Here is a 22,488-nt window from a genome sequence, read left to right as displayed (position 1 = left end):
GCATCTGATATTTGCAAAAGACAATCTAAATTTTCTTGCAGATTGTCTTAGAATCATTTAGGGTAACTGAGATGATTTGCCACTTATTTCATTGGTTCTTAAAGGAATTTTGACCTCCCTTATCTACCTGCGTTGTTGGAGTGAGGGTGACAACAGATTATTTTGTTTGCTTCGTAGAACTTAATAGGAAGAATCCTTGGCTTTACTTGAGGATGCTAGTATCCTGGAAGGGAATCCTACAAAACTCCCTCCCAGAGGCTTTCCTTTGACACAGAATCTTTTAGTTCCTAGCCGATTGCCCTGAGAGACCACTGTCCCTTTTAGCAAATGGTATCTGTGATATCTGATTGGAAAGAACAAAACATCTTTTAAAAAAATTTTGTCAAATGAGGAATCACTGATTTTGAATACTAATTTAGCTTGGTGCAAACTAATTACCAATCTTTAAAATGACCAATTCTAATATGGTACATTAATCTATTAAGACCATTAAAACATATCCATAATTTAATTTTTGGCCTGCTTTTGCATGATGTGACCATTGGTGGCATAGAAACTGGGACTGGCAGGAGATTCCTAAAGGGAGGGGAACAGAGCAAAGGAGAGCTAAGTGGAGGAAACTGGAAAAAGAGAGGCTGAGAGGATGGATGTCCTGGAAGACCATAAACTTTTGACAGCATTTGCCCCTTTTTGACTCTGGCATATTAAAGTGAACATTGATGACCTTTTACTTTCTTCCTTTTTTCATTTTCTTTTAACCCCCTCTCCTCCATATGTGAGAATAAATAAGTTGACACTAAGGAACAGCAGACTAAGATCTGATATGCACAGTTTTTCTGGGAGGAGGAGATGATTGAAAGAAACATACCTCACTCTCCAAAGGCTGTCATAAAGAATGAATTGTATTATGCTTTTTCAAAGAAGGTGGGAGTTCTGTATTCAGAGGTGTTTAACGGTCACTTTCAATCTAGTTGCCAAGCCTTTTTAATGCAACGTTCCTAAAGTCTAGGTCTTCACATGGATACTTTTCGGGTAAAACTCGAAGTGTGCATACATACACTGCATTCTCACCCCCTGGCTGCAGTTACTGCCATCTATCAGACTTAACACAGAAACCACTAGATAATCCCCCAGAATTAAACTACAAGTAGAAAGAGAAGTTTCCAAATGGGAAATTATTGTTCTTTGGGAGTTTATTTTTTTTTTATTCTGAAATTTATTGGAAATAAATTCTTAGAAGGCCTAAACCATTAAGCATAAATATAACATTTTCGGGGACTTTAAAATTGGTTTCGAAATTCTCACTAAAGAATAGGTTAGCTGTTAATGATTTTCTGTCTTCATTTACTGATTCAAAGGTGTGATGTTAGTTTTACCCTGTAGGCTGTTACTTTGCTTCTTTGCACTTCAAAAAGATCTAAGATCACTGATTATGACTTTGCCATTTCCTGTCCTATTGTCCTTACAAAGGGGTTTTGTGGGTTTAGACCTTACTGTAAAGACATTAGCCCTAGTAAAAATTCTTGATATTTGCATGTCTATTAAATTCAACATGTTTGCTTTTCATTTGACCTATTTAATTGTATAAAGTAATACTTTCTGGGACTTCAGAGTTCCTCTTTGGAGAGCTGAAATGCCTTTTGCCTCCCCTTTTTTTTTTTTTTTCAGGAGCTGATGATTCAGGTAGTTGAGTAAAAGAGCTAGTCAACCAGGAGCCCAGAATGTGTTGGGGAACACATCAGAAGGTGTTTATATTTCTATGAACATTTCTATGAAATTCTGTTGACCTACAACCCCCCTACATCCCACCCAAAGATATTATTAACACTTTTTAGTCAGTTGCTTCTCATAGAATTTACTCTTCTTTTGATGTAGCAGAACTGACAGATCTTTCCTGCAGTTGTCATGACTCTTCAGAGATATCTGTGAGTCACTGCTGTGTTCAGGCTTGAGCTAACAAACCAATGCATCTGGTTCTGAATTAGTGGAGTATTTCACATATTCATTAGCTAAGCCTGTATTATTATTTTCCTGATTGTGGTAATTCTCTGCTACAGGTAATAGGCAGTTGTATGGTTTTTGGTGGAGGAATACTGGAGCTAAGTTGGTAGGAGCATCAAGCAAACAAATATAAGATGATATTCAGCTTTTGGTTTTATGATTACTACTTCACATTGTCCTGTTTTATTAGCACTTCAGTACATGAGACACAATAGCCTACAGAGTAAATTTAAAGACACAGTCCCAACCTCTCTTGAAAATATTTTCTAATAATATTTTCCATTTGGATTTTAAAAAAATATATCCGACCTTTCCCTAGAACTCCAGATACATACATACAATTGTGTCCTTTATCTCCATTTGGATATCTAATAGTTATCTCAGATATACCATGTATAAAATCTAACTCTTGATTCCCCCACATAACCAATCTACCTACCTCATACCTGCTTTTCTCCATTTCTTCCCTCTTTCAATTAATAATATGTAGTTGCTTAAATAAAAAACCTAGAAGTTTTTGTTCTTTCCCTGAACACATCCCCCATTCGGTCTGTCAGCTGGCCTGTCTCCAGAAGAGGTCCCCAGTCTGTCCACTTCTTCCTACATCCATTTTTCCACTATTGTTCCAGCCACTATCTTCTCCCACTTGAATGACTGCAGTGACCTTCTCCCTCCTACAGTGGCTTCTCCATTTACAGCAAGAGTGATCCTTTAAAGTAAAGATCAGATTCTCTCCATCTCAAAACCCCACGGCAACTTCCCATCACACTCAAAACAAAATCCAAATTCCTTGCCCTACAAGGCCCTGCACGGCCTGTTATCTGGCTAGCTCTGCTGTCTTTATCTCCTATCATTTTCCTCTCACTTACTGACCATCTTACTTTCCTCAAGCATCCCTAGCTCGTCCCACCTCAGGGCTTTTACATTAGCTCTTTGTCCTGAAATGCTCTTTCTCCAGATCTTCATGGGTTGACTTCTTCCTAAAATGTCTACTCCTCAAGACGGCCTTCTCTGAATATCTCATCTCAATTATGGCCCTCCCTTCCCTGTCACTCTTCATCTCATTACCTCTTTTATTTTATTCCACTGTCTTTATAAACTATTTATTTATCTATTTATTTCAATTCACCATCTGTCCTAGAATGCAGACTCCATGAGGGCAGGGACTCTGTCTGTCTTGTTTACTGATGTAATCCCAATTACTGTAACATTGTCTGGTATGTGCAGTAGGTGCTGCTAAACATTCATGGTTGAATTAGTTAATAAGAATATTTGGGTCATAAAGACTATAAACTATTGAACCATATAGATAATATTTTAATGAGAACATTTCTGCCCAATTTTCATGACAATTAAATGGCCCAAAAGAAAGGAAATGGACCTTCTGGTTATTCCATTAATTTGTGACAAGGCAAAAGGGATTGGCAATCATAATCAGTCAGTTTCTGCTCTTGCAGTATCTGTGCTTATAAACTGGTCATCATTTATCTGTTGTGTATATCTTTTATTTGTAACTTGTTGTGATATTATATGCTTGAACAACAGTACAAAGTGTACTCCTTGCAGATAAGAGTCTGATATTGTGGTAAGTACTCATTATGATGCGAACAGCTTGCACTGAACAGGCAGTAACCATGCATACATCTCTCAAAGAAAACATCAAATTCAGACTGAATGTGGTAAACAGCAGTTAATTTAACTGTAAAGATTCTGAATACATAATGACTTTCCAGGAATTGGTGAATATATAGATAATGAATACTAACATACTTATTTTGTGACAGTTAATCTCTGCAGATCAAGTATACTGAGTTGGATGTATGCCTATGATTAAGATGGAAAACAGGAGAAAACTAAAAGATCTTTTTTCTTTGCTGTAGTTTAATAACAAATGTCCATAGACCACAGGCCATAGACTCCCTCAAATTAAAAGATATAAAGATGTTTTACTTTTGTTTATTTTGCTTCTGAAGCCACACCAGAATAATTCTTAGCCTCTTCCTCCCAGTCTTCCATTGTGCTATTTTCTGTCATTTGATGGGTAACATTTTTCTGTCCCCTTTCTTAAGAATATTTAGGGTCATAAAGTAGTAGCCTTCTAAGTTAAGAGCTTTTCTCACTGACTTTCTTAATAATTTTCCCAGTCTTCGACTGTCTGTGTTCTAGCGCATGGTAGTAATTTTCCCCTTAGGATTTTTGGACACCTGTCCTTCCACTGGCAAACCCTCAAATACTGTGATCTGCAATATTCTCTAACAATAGAGAATATTATTTATATGCAGCAGCACATTAATCCTTTGATCAATTCCCTTGATGGGAAAAACCACCTGCTTCACCTGTAGCCAGGAGTTGGGAGTTGGTGTATTTGTGTTTGACCTTCAAGTTTGGCAGCATTAAGGTTCACAGTTTCTCTGTTATTTCTACTTAATTTTCCTTTTAATTTGGATTTGATTTTGGGCCTGGGTGAAATCCTCTTTTTAAATTAACACGGTAATCCTAATACTCAGATTTTAATCAATACAGAATGAGTTTAAAAGTATTCTTTCTCCTTAGACCATAGATAAATCGGTAATGAATTGGCCTCTTAAAGATTTCCAAACACAACCAGTTCAGGGATAGTGATCACCTATTGTTAAGGATGTCTTCCTTTCACCCCTTCTGATCCACTCTTCTCTCCTCTCTACCCTCCCTCTGTCCACCTTGGAGGCTGCCTGTGAGGACTGCACAAGAGCTCCTGTGCCCTCTGACTTCCGCCAATGGCAGAGTCCCAGCAGGAGATCCAAGGGAGTGATGAGAGTGAGGTCAGGCTAATTATTCTCCTGGCTCCCTCCTTGTAGGGTTGCCTTGGGCTGCCTGTGCCCCTCGACCTAAGGTCATGGCGTTTCACTATAAGACTTTCTCCTTTTGGGTTCCTGTAATCAATCCTTCCTCTCATCTCGTTTCCCCTAAGAATGGTAACTGTTGCTGCCACCAATCTCAAAGTATAGCAGTATCCTTGTAGTTCCCCTACATTGTGTCCATATCTTTACAAACAGTCCTTTTCAAATAAATCTCCACAAATTATCCTAATTTGAATGTGCCATCTGTTTCCTATTGGGATACTTTCTGATACAAATGTTATCATTTCTTGGATTTGGGGTACTATCAATTATTTTTGACAAAGTATAGGTAATCACCTGGATAGGCAATGGAACAGGCACAAAATAAAAGAAGTTAGCGCCTTCTGGAGGACCTATCATGTGAGATAGACAAGCTTCTCTTTTACCTTATTCAGTATTCAATCAACATTTATTGAATAGTTATTGTAAAACAGACATAGTGTATGGATCTCAGGCAGATACTAAGGGGAGCACTATTTGATCCCTGCTGTCATATATTTTTATTTTAACTGTATATTTACAGAACATTCTAGCTGTTCATATAATTGTAATTCATATTCCGAGAATAAGCAAAGATGAAGTCCCTCTATCCTGGCCTCACACAATTGCCAGCATTAAACAATGGGTTAATTAAGAGTATCTCCACCACCACCACCACCATCATCATCATCATCATCATCATCAGTCCGTAGGGAGCTGCTCATGTGCTCATGAAGGGCATGGACTTTGCTTTATTCATCTTTAGAGTGTTAGAACCAGAACCACATAGTGCCTTCTGGAGCCTGCAGGCGACTTTCATTCTCTGATTTGTTTTGTTTTGTTGGGTAATACCACTAGTTTCGTAAACCTCTCTACTGCCAAGTTTCAAAACCCCTGTCGCCATTCTTTGTGGTTCTGGACTGAGTAGGGAGGTGTCAGCCTGATTTCTGTGTCCCTACAGCCCAGGATGCTGTAGACTCTCAGTAGTCCTTAGTAGTCTCCTGCCTTGGGAGCTTGATATGAAAGCAGAAAATCACCAACCTGTCTGGTTATGCCTGATGCCTGGTCCTGGCATGTTCTGTTCTTAGTTCCCAGCTCCTGGTTCTGTACAGTAACCTCTGTGATTCTCAAGCATGACTCCTGAGCCTGTAATAGGACCTCTTTTGTGCTTTTCATCTCTCTGGATGGGAATCTTGTAGAATGTTAAGGATATCTTTATGAACAGATAGAAGATTTCAGTTGAGCACAAATCTTAATGTTGAGCACAAATCTTAATGTTAACATTCAATACAGCATATTCAATGGATATTCTTCAGGAGAAGGGACCTTTGGTTAAATAGATTTGGGCAATTGTCTTAAAAAGTTTCTTCACTGTAGGATATGATATCTCAGGATTGGTGGCTACATTTGAGGAAAACCTGCTTTATATAGTTGAGTCATATTCACTAGAACCTCAGGCTATAGTAACTTCCCTACATTGCTCTCAATGTTTGCTAACCCTGAAGAGCTGTTAAAGTCTGAAGACACAGAATTAGACAGGTCAAGAAAGATGTGACTCTCTCTACCCTGTGCTAGGGGGAGAAATGTGTGTGAGTGACCCCGTCCTGTTAGGAAGGCCTCCTGGTTATCTTTAACATGGTTATGTGATGATGTTTTGGCAGCCTTGCACTTCATGCTCCTAATGGAAGACATCATTTATCTATACAACTGCCAAAAGTCTCTGAGATATTTTCAAGGGGTGGAGCTGGGGCATCGTATTTTCTGATGACCCTGTTTGAATCTTTCAAGTGCTGTGGGAGCAGCCAGAAGAAAATTCATTGCACCTTACTGCAGTGTTGTAGTAAACTGCACAAGAGTTTTGCAGAAAGTTTACTTTTACTCTCTGGCCTCCTTTTCTTATCCTATCTCCTGCTGCAACTGTATGTCAACTCCTGCTCTAAGTATATCTCCACTCTTTTTTCTTTCTTGACTTCTCTTACCCCGTCTCCATGGGTGAGCAAAACATAATCTATAGCCGAATGGTTTCATCTAAACCAGAGTCTGGGAACATCTGGACACATTTTGATTGTCACAACAGGAACCATTGGCATCAATGGGTAGAGGATAGGGATGCTGCTACACATCCTACAATACACAGGACAGCCCCTGCCCCGCCTGCAATGAAGACTGATCTAGCCCCAAATCCCTAACCTGTCCAGTAGAACATTCTGTGATGATGGAAATGTTCTATACAGTTCTTATTACTGTATGTGGCTGTTGGGCGTTTGAAATGTGGCTAGTGCAACTGAATTTTTAATTTAATTTTAAGTTAAATAGGTATACTATAGTTAGAGGCTACCATACTGGACAGTATAAATCTAGACCACAGGTCCACTATACCTTGGCTGACAAACAATAGGCAAAAACGGTTGGTACCTGAGAGAGGAAGGGTCAGTGAGGGAATTTAGAGGAAGCTGCAAGGGGAGTGCTTTCAAAGAAGCCATGAGACTGAAGACAGTGTTGGTCTCCTGTGGCAAAGACAGAATGTTTGGAAAGGCCCCATCATCTAGAAGTTAATATGGGGCAGGGCTCAGAAAGCCATGTGTTGCCTTGTGTTGAAGATAAAATCCTATGTTTATTTCAGAGTGGACAGAGAGTTGGATAAATTGTCCAAGAGGAAGAAAAAGCTTAAGTTTGTATACTAAAAGGAATGGATGTGGAGGAAAGAGATGACAGTGGATAAAGTGATGGGGAGAATAGATAAAGAAATATGGAAGGAGAAGGTGACTTAAGATGGGAGGAGGGCTGGAAGAAGAATGTGGCCAAGATAGGTGAAAGACATGTTCCATGGAGGAAAATTAGTTTTTTCTTCCTTTTCCTCCTCTTCCACCTCTTTCTCCTCCCCTTCCCCCTCCTGTTTATCTATTTAGATTTTTTGTCTGCATCCATGTGTATCATTCAGGGTCCCAGCAGGAAATACATGACATACTTGAATTGGAATGGCTCGAGGAGTTCATAAAGTGACTGCTTACAAAGGTATAGGCACAAGGTCAGATGGCACAGGGGTGGTGCGGGACCTCAGGACTGGTAACAGTGGGGTGTGCTTACTACCTCTAGGACCGTGGTGCTAGGGAGTGGGCCACTACTGGGACCCCGCCCCATGGAGGACTGAGGACAGGGCTGCCTGGCAGGAGTTGTAACCTCTAGTGATGGATTCAGACATTTATAGGAGATCTGGCTAGTAGGAAAATACTCTGACTTCACTCTCCCACTTCCTTCTTGCAGTCTCCCTCCCTCCAGGGCTCCCCTAGGCCAACACCAACCAGAAGCCAGAGTACAGGTAACCTCAGTGGATGTGGTACATACAAGTCAGCCTCCCAGCACAGAGCAGTACAGAGAAGTGTATAGATGAGATCAAAGGGAAACAGGAGATACCCAGTATACCTTGCATACTCTTTTTTCTTTCAACTTTCTTCCCTTCTTGCTGTCTATACATGTGCCTTTTTTCCCCACTGTTATTCAAGTTTAACAAGTTTAACTCCAGCAAGTGCATGTGTAGTATTGGTGTTATAACTCATTGGAATGATTTCTCAGTATCTCTGCCCTGCCTGCCTAGCAGCAGAGACTCAAGCTCTCTCACATTTCAAAGGCCTTGCTTCTAAAGCCTGTCCTGAGGTCAGTTTTCTGTGCTGGTCAGCTCTGCACCTGTAACCAGTGATGGAGTAAATGACAGATGACCACACAACAGTCTCCAAAAGAACTTCCTAAGGGTGTTATGTAATACTTACCTGTCAGTAGGTGACATTAGAAGTCATAAGGGCATTAAAAGGTAGTGGTTTTCAAATTGCTTAGAACTTGAACTTCCTGACACAGTGGAAGGATTTAATCACTTAGGGCAGAAGTAAGAAGGCCAAAACTAGTTTGAAAATAGAGATACAAGTGATGCTTCAGAGATGGAATGTATAGGCCTGGACACCTAGTTAGATATGGCATCAATGGAGAAGAAGTGAAAAGTAAAGATCATTTCAGTAGTCCAAATCTGAATAATTTAAATAACAGTGATATCATTAATTAAGGAAAGACAACAAAATAAGTAGCAGATTTCTTTGGGAAGTTGAGGAGCTATGCCTAGGGCATGTTGAGCTTGAAGTGGTGGCAAGACAGTCCATGGAGATGTCATAGAAGCAATTAAAGATGTATGTCTGGAGCTCAAGAGAGCAGCTGAAGTTAGAGAAACAAAGAAGTGTTTAGGATATAGAAATGGGTGAGATCCCCAAAGGAGAGAGGAATAGAGTTTCTCAAACTAAGATCATCATAAGAATCACCCTGGATATTAACAAGTTGACTACCTCCTCCAGAGACTTGTGATTCAATAGGTTTGGCACAATCCAATTGTCCTAGGAATATTCGTTTTTAATAAGCACCCCAAGTGATTCTGATATACTTTGAGAAGCACTATATTTTAACAGAGAGAAGTTTAAGAGACTAAAGTAGAAGACTGGTGTTTTATCAGGTTAGAAGGAAAATGAGAGGAGTGAAAAATAAGAATGAGATGAGTAGAAGGGGATCCTATGTTGTGCCACATTAGCCAAACCAAGGGAAGGCAGAGTGAGGAGGTGAAGAGGTGGGTGGGGACATGGAAGGGGTATCAAGAATGTAGCAGTTAACAGTATTAAATGCTGTAGGGCAGATGTTCTCAACTTTTTTTGGTCTTAGGAACTCTCTGTGTGCTTAAAAGTTGAGGATCCCAAAGAATTTTTAAGTGAGTTATATCCAGTAGTGTTATGGTAGAGCAGTTGTCCAAAAAGCCTGGATTTGTGGCATTTACCTATTTCTGTGGTGTAAACTCACACCATGGACTATTTCAAGCTATAAACAGCTGTCTTGCAAACTGATAGGAGCCAACCGTAACACATCAGTATATATCTATTGATATTTACCACAGAGAGATTTAAAACTAAGATTTTAAAATATTTATTTCATTAAAAAATAATTATTCATTATACATTAACATAAAATATTTTTATGAAGAAAACTTCTAAAACAAGAAATTTAGTGACAAGAACATTATTGTTTTACATTTTTACAAATCCTTTTAATGTCTGGCTTAATAGAAAACAACTGGGTTCTCATATGGATTTCTGTATTCAATCTGTTGTAATGTCACATGTCATGTAGTCTTTGGAAAACTCTACTTTATACTCATGAGAGAATAAGTTAAAGAGATAAATTCCATCTCAGTATTATTATGAAAACAGTTTTGACCTTACAGACGCCCTGAAAGGGTCTCAGCGACCCCCAGGAGTCCTTAGGCCATTCTTTAAGAACTACTGCTAAATAGGAGTGAGCCCCCAAATTTTATTGGTTACATATACTATTAATATTATAATATTATTCTATTCTATGGAATGTGTTATATATGTATAATAGAAAATATTTTATTATATAAGAATAGGCTATTCTGTACTGTATTAGATATGTTGTGTACATTATAAAAATTATACAAAACAAAAAAATTTAAGGTTAAAATTAAAAACATTAATAAAAGTTAAAAATTATTTCTTCCTGCACCCCAAGTAGTGTCTTCCATAGGACACATCTTGTTAGAGACCCATTGTTGTAGAGGATGAAGATGAACATAAGGCCTTTGAGTTTGGTGAGTTGAGGGACTGTGTTGTCAAACTTTGAGAAAGCAGTATCCATAAAGTGGTGAGTATCTAAGTAACATATACAAGGAGTGAAGGGAGTGATGGAGGGTGAAGAAGTTGAGACAGACTGCTCTACCACATAGTAAGGGACTGAAGGACAGTGATTTGATTTTCTTGGCCAGGCAAGGGCTACATTTTGAAGCCCTTGGAAAATAATTTAAAGAAGCCAATTATCAATGCAAGCATAAGTTATCATTGACTTCTCTCACAAGAGCAAGATAAACAAAACAAAGTCCTTGGTAGATACTTTAGAGATGGAGTTGGACAATACAAATAGTTAAGTTACATGGAGCTTTGTTTATTCTAAGTAGGTCAGAACAAGTCATTCTAATGGTTTTGAATTGACATCAACAGGCAGGACTGCCTCTATTCTCGCAAATAGGTACTCCTCTTTGCAAATTAACAATTTTCCACAAAAAACCTATTGGAGATAATCCTTGGCAAAAACGATAAATTATGCCCAAAGTGGCACCCACCTACCTTCTTGCTAAATATTTCTTTCCCTCCTCCAGGCACATGTGCTGCTTAACACAGGGACTTTATTCTGAAGACATTATGCTGAGCTAAATACCTCCAGATCCCCAGAGAGGCCTCATAACTGATGTTATCATAGCTGATAACATGTTAATATGTCAAGCATGCAGAGACATATGCATTTTTGCTGGCCATTCTCAGTGGGAGAGAAGATTTCAGTAGCCAAAAGAAGATATCACTATTGGATTTTTAGTGACTGTAAAAGAAACATAGGAGCCAGGCACAAACTTGCCAAGCTAAACCAGGGAGGCAAATATCTAACCCACCAGCTTCAGAGCTGTTTGGGGCTTAATACACATTGTATATTATGATGACAGCAACAAAAACATGTTTTATTAAGTACCAACTAAATGCCAATAACTGTGTTATGAGCTGACTCATGTGACCTTATTTAGACTGTGAGAGAACACAGCAAGGTAAATGGTATTATCAACATGTTAACAAAGTATGAGGCTCAAGAAGTGAGGAAACTTATACAAGGTTGTCTAGCTAATAAAAGGAGGAGCGCAAATCCATAGACACAGAATCTCTCTTTTACCGCAGTGATATAGGATAGCCATACCAGTGATGATCCAAGACAATGGGGCATTTAAGACATTTGCTTTTGATTTATAGTTTTCTAATGTAATTATATAACAGATTAATTGTGCCAACAAAAAGTGAGAAAGTACCTAGGTTGTAAATAATTTTTCCTTCTTTTTATCTTTCCTTCATGTAAGCTCTTCATTACTAGAGAGTAGAATGTAGCTTTTCGTGACATATAACTTCCAACACTGAGTAGAACAGCACATGAATGCATGCTGACGCTTATGGACTCCTTCCACTAACACACAACACACACACACACAACACACACACACACACAACCAAACAAACAAACAAACAAAAAACCACATCTCTCAAACTTGGATCCAAACCACATTTCTTAGAATCCTCTAAAATGCTTGACTCAGGTTTATGTCCTCTCCCAAAGTCAAATTACTCTGCTATTGCCCCATCCTTATGGAGAGTGAAACAATAGCAATGGCTTCTTTGATTTTTCTCTTTCCTCACTATACACATGTGGGTTTTTTCTCATAAATTGGAATTTTAATTTTTTATGTCAACGAAATAACCATTTATCAATCTCTTGCTCATCCTGGTGTCAAGAAGTGGGCAGTTCTTTTCCCTGACTGTCTTAAGCAGAAACGTCAAGGGAATTTCTGCAAGAGGGATTACTTGGTACCTAGTAATTGTTTAAATTGTTTGTTTTGCTTATTTGCCTGCTCTTCCTGTGTCTGCTGTCAGTGATTTTCCACCAAGATGGCCTAATCATTGTGGTTCAAACTCCAGGTTGCTATGGTGAAGTTGCTTCTACTCTCTGCCACACTTTCTTTATAACACTTGTTCTTTACACAACTTATTATTAGACTCTAAGAGGTGATGGAAGATGGTCTAGGATGATTGGAATGATCCTATTGGCTTTGTGAAAGCTTGACCACACATACTTGGAAAACCAGTAAACTTTTTATGCTAAAAGGGATGCATTATTCTTTTGTGAACCTGGAACAAGAATGACTTGACACATCATAGACACATTTATCAACTCCTTGAGGCCAAAAATGATGAATTATTCTTCCATGAACTCTTAGTACCTGGTACAAAGTCTGCTTGACATATAGTAGGCACTTGTTTATTAAATGGAAAAGATATCAGCAGCTTGATCAAAATGTCAGCAGAAACACCAAAAATGCCAAGCCTACTAAGGCCAGGGCACCTGATTTGTGAAATGGGGAAGAACCTATTATAGATTTATGACTACTTGGTGTTCTCTAATTTCCTGTTTCATGGTTTGTATTCTGTGATAGTTTTAGATCAGGGTTGAAAATAGATCAGGATCAAACTTTTTCTCTAAAGGGCCAACTAGTAAATATTTTAGGTGTTATATGCCAGCCACATATGGTCTCTGTGGCAATTACTCAACCATGCCATTGTAGTATGAAAGCAGATGTACACAATATCGAAATGAGTGAGCATGGCTGTCTTCTAGTGAAACATTTTTTTAAAAAAACAGTCTGCAGGCTGTATTTGGCCCAAGGGCCAAGGTTTGCCCATTTCAGATTTTAGGGATTGAAATTTAATGGACTTCTAAAGCATATCAAAAGATACTTTATGAATTTTAACTAGACTTATTGTGGTGATCATTTTACAGTATGTACAAATATTGAGTCATTATGTTGTATACCTGAAACTGATGTTATATGTCAATTATACCTCAATATTTTTAAAAAAAGGTATGTTGTGAGTTAGCTTCCTATCTTGAAACAAAATTACCATGAATAAAAGCCTTTAAAAATAGACATGACCTCTGTAACCAGTAATGTAGGTCAGTGGATTTGGCATGTAGGTAAAGTGTAGAGAGATAGGGGTTGTGTTCAGTGAGATCTCCCTTTAACTATTAGTTTAAGATTTGGTTATTAAGAATTTATACCCTTTGGCCCAGTAATTTTTCTTCTTGGAGTATATAATAAAAAATAATCATTAATGAAGGCAAATATTTATGTACTGATGTGTGACATATATAATTTTAATGACTTAGGAACCATTTACATGTTCAACATTACAGTTACAAGAATGGTTAAGTATATTCTAATATATCCATGTGGGGAAATATATCCATTATCAACCTCCCACTACAACATTTTTGGATCCCAGGGCATGAAGACAAATGGAGGCTCACATAACAAGTCTAATTATTTAAAAATTGTAAATAAAACTACTAAACTGTTAGAGTATGTTTCATCCTCCTACTCTGGCAAGTATACCTTCTAAATGATAAGGAAGGCTAGGTTTAAATTTAGAGTTCTCAGACTTTGGAATTTCATGCTGGAATGTGGTGGCATAGAGAGAGCAGCCCCTAATCTCCCCAGCTCTGTTTCAGCCCCATACCAAGAGGAGCCTTCTACGTACTTGAGGACACCAAACCCTCATGTTCAAAGTCCACCAAGACTCTTGGACCACGTGGCCATCCTTGGGCTGCACAGTCAGCCCTCGGGGATGGTTCTTAGAAAGAGATCTAAGCAGGGCCTTTTGGTCATAGGATTTCAGGATTCCAAGTACCTTGAGAATGATCTAGAAGAATGACAGAGACTCTGTGTGGATACATCCTCCATCCCCGTGGACCCTTTCTCTTGTGGAGAGGGGTATAGCAGGAGGTGGGCCAGAGCAAAGCTATGAAATTCTGGGTCCTCGGCCAGGATGCCTGTGCCTGGTTTAAGGGCAGTATTGCCCATTACAATGTCTAATAACAGGTTTTAAAAACATGAGAAATGTTTTAATGTGATTTTATGTAAAAGAAGTTTAATAGTAAAAATGCAGACCGATCTCAATTATGTGAAGAAAATGTGTACAAGAAGAACTGGAAGAGAAAAAGCAGAACTAGAAGGAAACATGTTGGGATGTTAAATGTAATTGTCTGAGTGCTGAGATTAGAGTGATTTTTTTAAAGTACTTGAACTTTTTTTCTACTTTCCATGTTTCCCACAATAAGTGTGTATTACATAGATAATCAGGAGAAAAATAACATAAAACACCTCCTAAAGTTTTGACCAAGAGTGTTATTAAATGTAGCATAGTACTACAATAATTGGTTTTCTTTATCATAGTTTTCAGGAGGTTGGAAAAGGTCAGTTTTTACTCTCCTTTTGATCTTTAAAATAGCATTTACTGCCTTTCTTATGATGAAAGCCTTAACAATGAAGGACATGTTAAAAATGTGTAGAGGAAGGCAGTGTGGAACAATGAGGGCAGATCTTGGTTTAGATCTCATACTGACTGTTTACTAGCTGTGTAACACTGGGGAAATCTTTCAACTTCTCTGAACTTCATTTTTTTGTTTTATTTTGTTTTTGTGTGTTTTTTTTTAATGGGAATAATAATAGCTACCTCATAAGATGCTTGGGAGAAGTCATGGTAACAGCATACAAAGAAGACTTGTCCAGTAGGCCATCGGTGTTCTTTCCTTCTCTGCCAGCCCCTCCCCCATTCTATGACTTGTATGCTGGGAGTAGAACAGAGATAAAAATGCTCTGTCTTTCGGGAATGTTTGCATATTAGTGGAAAAGAGAACATGTAAAGCATATAATAATCAGCAGAGAAGAATATTCAAACTGAATCTAAGTGTGTGTAAACAGTGAGGGGAAAGATAGTTGTATTTGTGGTTTGGGGACCATTGGCAATTCATTTTTTCTTAGTCTGGTGAGAGTTTCACCCAAGTAAATGATGTTTAATCATATATATTAAAATATCTCAAACCAAAACATTAAAATAACTAAAACAAGAACTCCCCAGAGACTATTACTGGAATTTCTGCGATCTTGGAAAAATTTGCTACTTGGATAGAAAGGCACATGCCATAGACAGAGCTCTTCAAAATTCACTTAGAAGCTAGGTGGAGGATGTAGTTATTAATTTTACTGTAGCGTGAGTTCCTAGCTATAGGCTGCTTATTGTACTAAACCAGGGAAACAGGTTCGTGACAAGCAAAAAGCAAATCTGCTACCTCTAGCTCATGTGTTATTGACGGCATTTGCAAAACTAGGGCATGAGCAATTTCCTTTTGTTACAGTCTTTGTCTAAGTGATGGAAGAGAGTGATGTGGCACAAATTACAGAAAACCAGGAAAGGTGCAATATTATGTTTAGAATACTCTTAAGATTACAGCTGAAATTTCTCTCCCAGATCTTTTTGTCATTGCAAAGACATTGAAGAGATCAAGTCAGAATTATTGGACAGAACACCACATGCCTTTGTTCTTGGAACTTACTGAGCTTGCTCTCTCCTGTGTTAACTGGCAGTAACAACCACCTCTTGCTATGGTGCTCTTATAAAAGATAATAGGTAGTGTTTCTAAAAGTTATATTAAGTTGTCGAAAAGAGAGTTTCTATAGAAATACAATTATACTGCCATTATTGTTATCGTTACTTATTACCATGACTTTTTAGAAAACTGATCTTCTTGTTACTGTTTCTGAGCAACTAGATATGAGTTTATTGAGCTAGGCACCTTCTATCCTCAGACAATTAAAAAACTTCCTATCTCAAGTTATATAATATTTAAAAATAATTGCAAACTCATTATACAATAATTTTGTAATAGTAAAACAAATATCTGTTTATCAGGTGTTTTTCATGGGACAAAGAATTATGATCTCCTACTTATATTCCTTCCAGTTGTGAAATGAGAGTTATTGAGCTGAAATGGAGTCAGTTTTTCCTCTACCTGTTACATCTACGCAATCTTGGTTAGGTGTCCAACCCTACTGATCTGTTTCCTCATACAGAAAATGGGGCTATATCATGTGCCACAGCATTGATGTAAGGGTTAAACGAGATGATACCTGTGAAAATAACCATGTTAGAACTTAGTAGTATACTAGAAAATCTAAATCTGTTTTAGTCAGGCCACAACTAAAGAAGGAAGTTAAGGCAAAAAACAATAAGTAATAGTGGACTAGTCCTTAAATTTAGATAAAGACCCCATAGTCCCTAGGGTTTCCTGTCAGGTTTTTTGCTTTTGTTTTTCCTCCAGATATAGACAGCACACTGACCTTAAAGGCTCTACCTTATCCATGCTAGATACTTTTAATTTTGTCCCTCTTAAAAAGTGGTCTAGATTTTTCCAAAGAACTAGTGTGACCATGACAAGGCTCATATCTGTGGGTGGAAACCTAGTTATAGTTGATCTCTACCTTGCAATATCTAAAATTTAGAAAACTCAAATCAAATGAGTATGAGACTCAGTTACTTTTTCTTGCATATTCTGTTCTTTACCTTCACAAAGAGGGAGTAAGTGACAGGTAAATATGCTAACGTCAGAGATTTATTCCAAAAACAATTTGTGAGATGTGTCAGATTCAGATTATAGTAATAACTCTTTTAACCTCATAGGAGTAACCAGGGCTCTCCATTCCATATATAAAACGTGCTTACCAGGTGCCCATGGACAGCACACTGATGGCTGAATGGCTTTGACACCTGTGACAGTTTGCCATTGTTTCTGATTGCAGCAACATTTCATTTCCTCACTTCTACCTTCCAAATCTCACACCAACCTCCTCCACATCTTCCAACTCTAATCCAGAACTATACAGGGAAGAGGAATCTGGGAAGCATATTTTCTAGGTTAACCAAGCTGGCAAAGCCCAAGCCTGCACACCCACTTTAACTGATCTTTTTCAGTTAACCAACCAATCATGGATCCCAATCATGTCACATTAAAAAGGATTCCACTGTTATCAGCTCTACCATTTACGTTTAAGCATGTTGATAAATGATGTTAAGAAATTATGTCTTAAGACCTTCTAATCTTATGTTTTATCTTCAGAATTAACAGATAAAAGTTGAATTATTCTATAGTTTTAGAGTTAGGGTAATTTGTGGGCTAGGATTTTCAGTTTTAGTTACAGAGAAAAAGTAATTCCCCTTCTCACTTCTCTTGGAAAGCCCATAATGGCAACTAGGAGAACAAGAAACAGATTTTTAAAAACTCCAACTTTAACAAACCAAGAAGACACCTGAAACCCCAAACTATAATACATGAGAAGGCACTGCCAGATATAGCGAAGGTAAAACTAGGGGAGGGGTCAGTCCTTCTAGAGGAAGACTCTGTAGCTGTAGATCTGAAACAAAGCTGGCAGAGAAGTTAAGTAAGTGGGACACCCTTGGGGGCAGAACAGTAATATGTTTAGAACAATGACAATGGGTATCTAAGCTGATGCAAGTGCTTCCCTGGAGCTGGATCAGCCTAAAGAAACAAGGTAGTTGAGGCTGAATAAAGAATGTCAAGAGAAGTAATATTTGTACCAAGTAGTCTGTGAGCTACACAGAGTAAAGAAAAGAGACTCAATGTTTTGAATAGGCCTTTAACTACTGCTCTCTTCTGATGAGGACAAGTTAAAGCTCAAATAACTCACACATACAACCTGTATCAAAGAGTAAATTCCCACTTGTTAAAAATATGGTCCTAGTCCTTTCCTCACATGAATCTACTGCAAACTTCTGATCCTAGAAAAACACCTCGTTCAAGAATGAATAATGATTCAAAAAAGAAACTGTATGGACTATGTTCAAGGTTACAACTAGAAAACGGAGAAAAATGGTAGATGAACACTGACAAGGAAAAAAACGTTGCCTCAGACAAACATAGCAATTGTCACCAATACAGTAAATATGTATAAGTATTTAATATTATAACCATTGCTGAAAAACAAGTGCTTAAAGCAAAGATATAAGAGCTCAGGGAATATATGATAAATCAATAGTAGAATAAATGGGGTAAAACTCAGAAAGAAACAGAGGAGAAAAATAAAACTATTTTAGTGACAAAGGACGACTTGGAAGCGGCACGCAAAAAAGAGGGACATTCTGGAAGCACAATAAGGGACAGGAAGGACGATTGAAAAGAAAAATCAAAATGAAATAATATGAAGAGTTTAAAAAGGATTACAGGGAAAAAAATACATATGGATAACAAGCAAAAAAAAAAAAAAGGTAGCTGATATCTGTATAACTACTGTACCGAAAGAAGATTTTTTAAAAGGATGAAAAGTAATATTTAAAGATGTAAGAATCTATCAGGAACTAAAGAAATCTTTAGATTGAAAACATTGTTTCCCAGCTTTTAAAAAATTAAAGCACAATAATCAACATAAAGATATATCTTACTAAAGCGAATGGATTTCAAAGATAAAGGCAAAAGGATCAAGTCATCTGTAAAGGAGGAAAATCAGGCAAGCCTGAGACTTCTGTAGAGCAGTATTCAATTCTAAAAGATAGGTAGTTTACATAGATGTGCAGAGAGAAAGTATGTCTCCCTACCCCCAAATTTCATACTTAGGCAAACTATCATTTAACTTAAAGGTAACAGACAAATATTTTTAAACATGTAAAAAACTCAGGAGTATTGCTCTAAAAGTCTTGTAAATATTGAATAAACAATCACAGAATCAACTGGAGAAGCATTTAACTATGGAAATAAGACTTTAAAATATCTCGGAAAAGAAATAAATTCTAAAAACCACACAGTGAGCCACCCTGAACAAGCCTGATCCTGTCTGATCTCGGAAGCTAAGCAGGGTCGGGCCTGGTTAGTACTTGGATGGGAGACCACCTAGGAAGACCAGGTGCTGTAGGCATAAAAAATAAAAAATAAGGGATTGTAAGCTGACAAGTTCCTTGCCTAAAAAAATAAATAAATAAAAACCACACAATGATATAAAAAAATCCTGAGACAATTTTGATCAACTATACAAATTTTAGAATATGAATGGTAGGTAACTCTATAGACAAATGTATTTATCAATACTGACCTCAGAAGACACGTAAAATGTAAACTTACCAATCGCAATAAATTAAATAGAGAAAATTTTGAAGAACTACTGTCCAAAAGAGCATCAATCCCAGATATTTCCATGGAGCAATTCTATTAAACTTCTAAGAAATAAAAATTTCAATTCTATTTAAACTATCTGAAAGAAAGAAAGCTTTAAAAGTCTTTTTATGATGCTATCATGTCAGTGGTATCAAAACCCAACAAAGCACAAAATGAACAACTGCAGATAATTTAAAAGAATGACATACTATTACAAAGTGGGGCTTATTCTAGGAATTCTAGAATTGTTCAGATAATTTCCTGGATTAATGAAAAAGCATAAGATTACCTTCATAGATTTAAAAAGGCACTTTATAAGTTCAACAGTTGCCCTGGGTTAAAAACTCCTAAAAAATAGCAAGAGATGGATACATCCTTTGCATGATACACTGTGTATTCAGCCCCAAACCAACATCATGCTTAATGGAGAATATTAGAAGCAATCTGAATAAGAGTGTTTACTTTTACCAACTTGATTTATCATCGTGGGCTACTAGACAATGCAATTAGAAAGACAAAGAGATAAAATTTTTTAATGGAAAAAGGCGAAATTATTATTTTGCAGAAAATATGATTCCTCATAAACCCATGAGAATCAATTGAAAAACTGTTACAGTGAGAGAATTCACAAAGTGGCTGGATATATAATTTAAATGTGAAAATAACTAGTGTTTATATTTACAAACAACTAACCAAATGGCATATTAGAAGAAAAGATACCATTTAGATTAGCAAAAAACAACAACAAACAAAAAACCAAAAACCTGGTATTAAACCTAAAGAGAAGTATGCTTGATGTAAATCAGTGGTTCTCACTTGGGGCTGATTTTGCCTCCCAGGGGACATCTGGCAAGATCTAGAGACATTTTTGATTGTCCCATATCAATAGTGCTGAGGTTGAGAGAGCCTCATCTAGGTGATGACTTTAAAATGCTACTTAGGACCATAAAGGAAAGCTAATCCATGTTCTTGAATAAGAAGCTCGAAAATGTAAAATATATAAATGTAAAATATATAAAATATATAAATGTAAAATATATAAAATTTCTTAATATATAAATTTAATGAGAGCTCAATAAAATACAAAATGATTTTTTAATTAGAAAAACTGATTATAAAGTTTATATGTAAAACTAAGCAAGAAATTCAAGAAAAATTCTGAATAAGAGCACTAGTACTATGAAAGACAATATCTATCAGATATTAAAACATCTGTGAAGCTATAACAAATATTGAAGTCCTTATGAGAGACCCAAATATGTATTAGAATTTAGGATATAATAGAGAAGACTTTTATTATGTCAACTCAGAAGGAGAAAGATGCAGTATTCAGTAAATGGCCTTAAGTTAATTGGATATAACTGGAAAAATATTAAATTATCCATGTTCCATATCTTATACCAGAATCAATTATAAATAAGTTATATATAAGTATAAAAATTATAGCAGTAATGGGACGTTTTCTTAACCTGAGTTAGGAAGGTCTTTTTAAGTTTGAAAGTGAAAGTGATAAATTCAACTACATTGAAATATAGTTGAAAGTCAGAAGACAAATGATAAGCTGGAAAAATATTTGTAACTAATATCACAGGCAAAATGGCTAGTTCCCTTAATTTGTGAAGGGTGCTTCTACATTAACAAAAAATAGGAAAATGGGTAAAGAACATGAACAGACATTTCATAGAAAGGAGTTCAAGCGATTCTTAAACCTGAGAAGATGCTTCACCTCACCCATAATAAGAGGAGTACAAATTAAAACTGTACTGGTCACAACCCAAAGTTAGATTTTCTTCTGTCACCAAATATTTGACCCCTTTTACACAATGCAGTATATATATGACATATTGTTGAATTGTACACTTGAAACTTACTTGATTTTCACACAATGCAGTATATATATGACATATTGTTGAATTGTACACTTGAAACTTACTTGATTTTATTAGTGTCACCAATAATTTTAATAAAAAAACTGTAATGAGCTACTGTTTTTCCAATTTCTTTTCATTTCCATATACAATGAAATAATAATTTTTTAAATTCAATTTCCAATTAAATGATCAAATATCTAAAAGTTATAATTTTTTGGGTAAAAGCATGGTGAAACGGGCTCTCTAATACATAGTGAAAATTAATTTCTATGAAGAGCAATTTGACAATATCTATCAAAATTTTAAATGCACATGTATACCACTTACAGGAATTTATCCTCATGAGGTAGATGTTTGAAATGGTTGTGTATACCATACAGCATTCTTGGTAATAGCCAAAGATTGGATAGTCCCTAGTGAACTGTTCAATCGATTGTGGAATACTATACAGCCATAAAAAAGAATGTGGAAGCTCTCTATATTCTGATTACGTAAAGATCTTCAAGATTTATTGTGAAGTGAAAAATATAAGATACAGAAGGATGTTTGTAGTATGCTACTATTTGTGTCGGTACATAAATATGTATACACATGTGTATTTATATTACAATTGAATTTCACCTTTCCTTAGAAGAATAAACAAGAGAATAAGCTAGTAATAGTGGTTGTCCCTAGGGAGGGCTATTAAAAGGAAGAAAAGTTACTTTTCAAAATATGTATAGGCTGTGGGTGTACACTGCCCTTTAAAATATTAACTTTTTAAAAATTTTAAGAGAAATATACATAATCCATATCATTGAGAAAAAGAGTTCTTGATTTTTCTAGAGGATCACAAATGTATAGAATTATTTAGTTGTAAAAGACCTTCAGAATTCTCTGAAATGCTTAGATTTTAAAATGTAACAATTTTATAGAGATCTTTCAAAAGATAATTATAGATTATTAATTGCTTAATAAGTATAATTTTATCTTGATTATTTGGTTATTTTCAACATCTTACTTTTGGCCCAAGCTATAGACTAGAATCATGTATTCCTAAAGTAAAATGGCTCCAGATTGTTGTATATTTTAAAATCTTCTGTCTCCTTTTTGAAATCATTTTTCTGTCTTCACTATCAGTGTCAGAT

At 36.5% G+C, this 22,488-nt stretch overlaps 1 protein-coding gene and 1 pseudogene across 9 annotated transcripts in view; both read left to right on the top strand.

The window, feature by feature from the left end:
• GREB1L (GREB1 like retinoic acid receptor coactivator) overlaps window positions 1–22,488 on the top strand; it is a 223,999-nt gene that overhangs the window by 54,078 nt on the left and 147,433 nt on the right. The gene's annotated exons all lie outside the window — the stretch shown is intronic.
• LOC112469401 lies at window positions 19,137–19,254 on the top strand (annotated as a pseudogene).

The sequence above is a fragment of the Pteropus alecto genome, unplaced genomic scaffold, assembly GCF_000325575.1.
Source record: "Pteropus alecto unplaced genomic scaffold, ASM32557v1 scaffold146, whole genome shotgun sequence".
In the NCBI taxonomy this organism is placed as follows: domain Eukaryota; kingdom Metazoa; phylum Chordata; class Mammalia; order Chiroptera; family Pteropodidae; genus Pteropus; species Pteropus alecto.
Note: the sequence above shows the minus strand (reverse complement) of the source record. Positions and strands in the feature narration are given on the sequence as shown.